Source organism: Morone saxatilis, unplaced genomic scaffold (assembly GCF_004916995.1).
Source record: "Morone saxatilis isolate NCDOM2014 unplaced genomic scaffold, NCSU_SB_2.0 Contig12, whole genome shotgun sequence".
In the NCBI taxonomy this organism is placed as follows: Eukaryota; Metazoa; Chordata; class Actinopteri; family Moronidae; genus Morone; species Morone saxatilis.
In genome coordinates this window covers 16537191-16542412 of record NW_023339674.1, presented here as the reverse complement: position 1 = coordinate 16542412, position 5222 = coordinate 16537191, and positions in this window count along the sequence as shown.

Sequence of the window (5222 nt, the reverse complement as noted above, 5' to 3'; positions counted from 1 at the left end):
TACACATGCACACAAATCAGTTCAACACAATGAACGCAATCGATGGGTTTGGTGAACAGTATCACGCACACACACAGATGCAAAACACATGCAAACACATAAACATATAAATGGTATTTATGAGTTTGGGCTCTGTCTCTCTTTTCATCTCTCTCTCTCTCACACACACACAATCACCCACCCACCCACACACACACACACACACACGAGTACAGCCAAGAGAAAACTATGGTCTTCTTGGGTTTGGGGTTGACACAAAGCATATCTGTGCGAGCATCACTGCCTTCTCTGTGTGCTGGCTGATCCTTAACCAAGTGAACTTGAGGTCTCCAGTTTTATGGGTTAAATAGAGTCAGCTCTTGAGGGGGATGCTATGGGAGGTTCTCAAGACAACTTCCAAACACTTCATCTCCTCTTCCTCTGCTGCACGTCTTTGTCTCATCTCCCTTACATCTCATGCCAAGTCTCTCAGTTGGACCTCCATGCTCAACATGGAAAAACAAAGAGAAAAAGAGCATGGTGCATTTTCTCCTAAATAATGGCACAGACCAAACTGGCTGGGGTTATGAGAAAGATTTATAAGACAGTAAGCTCCTTCTGTATGCTAGCCTTTAGTGTCAAGAAGATAGATGGTTTCATTATGCTGCTTCATTGTGTCCATGTGTGGGTGTACGGTACAGTGTGCCAGAGCAGTACAGTCTGTGATATGTTCAGGAAAAACCATTCTTGCGATCGATGGAGCTCTTTGAGAAAGTTAAACCCTTCTAGTAATTGTTAGAACATGTTTTGAATGGTGAGCAAGCCTGTAATGATTTGGCCAAGTTACTTCAGATCACAGGACATTGGATTTGGAAAGCTGAGGTTTAGACCAGGTTTTCACAAGGGTTAAAATTCGGTTATGAATGAGAATTTGACACTGGAGTGGAGGTTGAGGTTCTTCAGACTTAAATCTCCATTGCTGCCCTGTATTGTTTGTGCGGTACATGGTTGACAGCTAGGGCAGCAGCTCTTGTCTCAGCCAAGGTGGCAAGGCTGAGGCCTGGACCAGGGGTCAGACACTGAGCAGAGTGGCTCTGGGACTGGGATGGGGCCAACTGGTAATATGGCTCTAATCCAAATCCACCGCCTCTGTAGCAGCCGCAACATGGATCATTATACGATTTGTTTTAAAGAGTGATGGTTAACCGCAATATGGCCCTGTTGCTTAAGAGCTGAATGGCCTCCTGGGTTTGGACAAGCTTGTGGAGGTTTGTTGAAGGCTCGGAAGCCCCACGAGGAGCAGACCAGGGCTGGCTGGTTGATAAATCACAGCCGCTGCAGGGGGAGCCCACAACGCCGGCCTTTAGTCAAACCTCAACAAGCCTGCTATGCAAAACTCTGAGAAACTTTGTGTAGAACCACACACCCACAGACACTAACATACACACACATGCAGAGGTCTATAATTGCATCATAATGAGTTTAATAGCGAAACACACTCACACAAATTTCACCCTGGCAACTCCAATTGGGTTTTACAGTAATTTCATTAACAGGTGTCCATTTTCCAGCACCTCAGCTCTGGCGTGTTTGACAGAACATCCATTTAAATTGGACTGAGAGGATTCACGTTAGCAACTTGCGCCAAACCTTTGGGTCGAAGGAAACATTTTTCTAATCACTAATCCCCCAGTACTTTCTGTGACACCCTGTTCCCACTAAACCCATTAAGATGCAATCATAAGTCCTTGTCTGAGCCATGGGCTCGTCCACAGCTATGTGATGATGGAGTTACTTCTTTGCATAAAAATGATTTAGTGTGCAGTAATTCAAAACCCCGGCATCGCTTTCATCATTAAGATTACTTCTTCATTTTTATAATCCTACTACTTCAGTCATTCCCATTGCATTCATCTGTAAAAGCGGCAGAGCCTTTTACAGAAAGTTCTCTATAAGGATATGCTGCAAGTTCTTAAAATCTTACTGCCTTTAAAATGGGGTTAACTGCCAAAGGACTGAATAAATTGCATTTGATTCGAATTTGGCTAGATTTGTTTTGAAAATGTCTTTTATTTAAAAACAAAATAGAGTGTCCCTTTTAATTATACATATTTTACATTTGTTAAAATTGAAATAAATGTTTTTTTTAACAAATGCAATGATTTATTTCTGATTCTTTCTGATTTTACTTTCATTGTTAGAGAGCGTTCTTCCTTAGACATTAAAGTGTATTTTGTTCTATTTGATATTTTCCTAACTTTATGTTTAATGGAATTTAAAATATGTGCTTTTACATCTGTTTCTCCTTCCTCCATACTTTGACATTGCTATATAAGCAAAAACAATATGTATTCAGAGACAGAAACCTTGTTATTTTTAACACCATTTTTTCTTTCCCCTTTTAAACCAAAACTTCACTCTCAAAATCTATCACTAGCACTCTCTCTCTCTCTCTCTTACTTTCCCTCTCACATAATATTGTCACATAGCAACCAAAAAAGCCAAGACAAACAGGAACTCTAGGATTATTCAGTCATTTGAATCGACATCTTCTTTGCTATCCTTCCCCGAATGATGTCTGGCTTCGGAAATGTTTCCACTAAACAGTTGAGTCTCCGTCAGGGCTTACGACGGGATTAGAGCTCAAATTACTGACTCTGTGGCTCATTTACTCTCTGAATCCACAGTCTGCAAAACAAAAGTTGCATGTGGACATGTCCAGTGATATGATAATAGCATGAAATGAGAAACACATTTTAAAGAGAGAAACTCTTTCCAGCGACGTAGAGACGCTTTGATGTAACGACACTTAGGAGATGTAAAAGGCAAGCACTGAGGCAAAAGTAAAGATGTTTCAACTGAACGGACAGGAAGAATAAGAGAAGCAGTGGAAACAGCATGAGATAGCAAGAAGAAACCAATGATTTCTTTGAGAAGAAAAATACTGAGTAGTATAGGTGGCAGTAGTATAGCATTACAAGTAATACCAGTTATAGTAGTAATAGTAAGCCAACTCTTTGTCATACATTTATTTAATTACCTTTATTACACCATTAGCATTTTAATGAGGCTTAACTGAGAACAGAATAATAAAACCAATGTCAAATGAATATTATTTTGTACTGTAAAATGATTCATGATTGTCATTATAAAATATTTTTTTCCTATGAGTGACCTGCTTGTTAATCCAAATAAATTTTCTCCATGTAAACAGCCATTATCTTACAATATTATTTACTCTCCGAACAGTCGTATCTGATCCAATTCTTATTTAGGAAATTGTTCAGTAATTATTACTTTGATAAGAAAAATCATACAAAGAAAAAAATGATCAGCGTAATTTTACTGAAGTTACAATGTCTGTTCAACACAGTCATGGGGTTTTAACCACTGACTACACAACAACATGCTCATTTTGGTTACTGTTGTTGCAAAATATTTTGTTTTGGATCGGTCTGTTTGCGGTGTGAGTGGTTTTCCTGAAGCCTGCATCACCCAACTATTGTTATCTCCCTCTTCTCTCTGCCAAACCACTTGGCTGATAACATGCCATGTCCCATTTACCATCTTCTGAGATCACAGTATGCTGCCAGATAGCTGGCTATGACCCAACTGGCTGACTCCAGTCATGACCTGCCCTAAGTGTATCCTAACACGATGTTTCACAAGCTCACTCAGTAGATGATATATTGTGATCAAGAACTCTCTGTGAGGCTGTACCGTGTTTACATCATGCAGTATGGGATGAATGGTAGAAATGGGAAAGATTCCCATGCTTGCTTTGTTTCATGTCATCAAGAGGGTTGATGTATAGTTAAAGAGTTAATCGTGCAAGAATTTAAATACTGTGTTATGACTATATAACACAATATCCATATATGTGAGGCATCCATGTTTGATTGCTGAAAGCCAATCAAATACTTCTGTTTTATTAAGTGCCAACATCGGATATATCGGAGCTTTCAGAAAAAGCTCAGTTTCCCAGTCGTAATTGCAACTTGGAAAATGAAATGAACGTTTTGTACAAGTCGGAAACTCATAATTCCAATTCTGATATCATGTGAACACAACATTAGACACAGTGGTGACTTGAGCTAAATGCTAATGCCTGCAAGCTGACATGTTTGCAAACATACTGATACCTTGTTTATCTTAGTTTAGCATGTTAGCTAACATTTGCCAATTAGCACAAAATAAGGTGGGCTTAAGCTGATGGGAATGCCATTGGTTATAGTATTTGACCCTTTGCTGCGTATCATCTCCTGTCTCTCTCCCCCTTTTCTGTCCATCTGGAGCTTTCCTATCTAATAAAGTCAAAAGCCCCAAAATATATATATAAAAAAGAATACAAATGTAAAACATGGTGGCACTAGAAAAAAAGTTAAAGGTTCACCGAAGTCACTGTGTTTCATTCTCTGGAGACCATGAAATTCTGTACCAAATGGCAGGGCAATCCATCCAGTGGTTGTTGAAATATTTCAGTCTGGACCAAAATAGTGGACAGACCAGCCAACAGATTGACATTGCCACTAGCCTGGCTAGAAAGGTATGCATGTCAGTGGTCTTACTGCTAACTGAAACAGGACTTTATCTTTCTGCTTTAGAAGGCCAGAAGAAACCACTGTGTAATGTGGGAATGTGAGTAGACAGAATATCTATAACTTTCTTATTGCATCATCTGATTTTGAGACACTGTAACAAAAAGTATGAAATCAAGTATTTAGTATATCTAATTGCATGAATGCAGGGACAGGATAGTGTGTGGGTGAGTAGAGGAGAGAAAGACAAAATGGCAGCAAATAGGGGCAAGGAATGGAAAGAGAAACTCACAAGGGACAAAACTCAAACGCCACTTCACAAGAACAGTAGACTCTGTATCCTGTGTGCTCAAATTACTTTGTAAATGCTACTCTGTCAACTTCATTTGAGAACCTACAATATCAAAACAGAACACAGTTATCTCTGGGCGTGTGCAGTGTGGTGAGTGAGTGGCTGGGACATTGGCTTGGATGTGACTTTCAATCATGGTGGCGTGCTACGACCCAGTAGACTGCGCCGGGCTCAGCTCCGGCTCATAAATCAACCAACTGTCTCACTGAGTCGGCTGCAGAGTTCTGAACTCTCCAGAGTGTAATGTATGTTTTAACCCTCTGCAGTCAAACTAGGCTGCTCCGCAGGGTCACTGATAGAATCTCCCCTTGTAATGACTGGTGATTGTTAGCAGGAAAAGGATGGAGCACAGC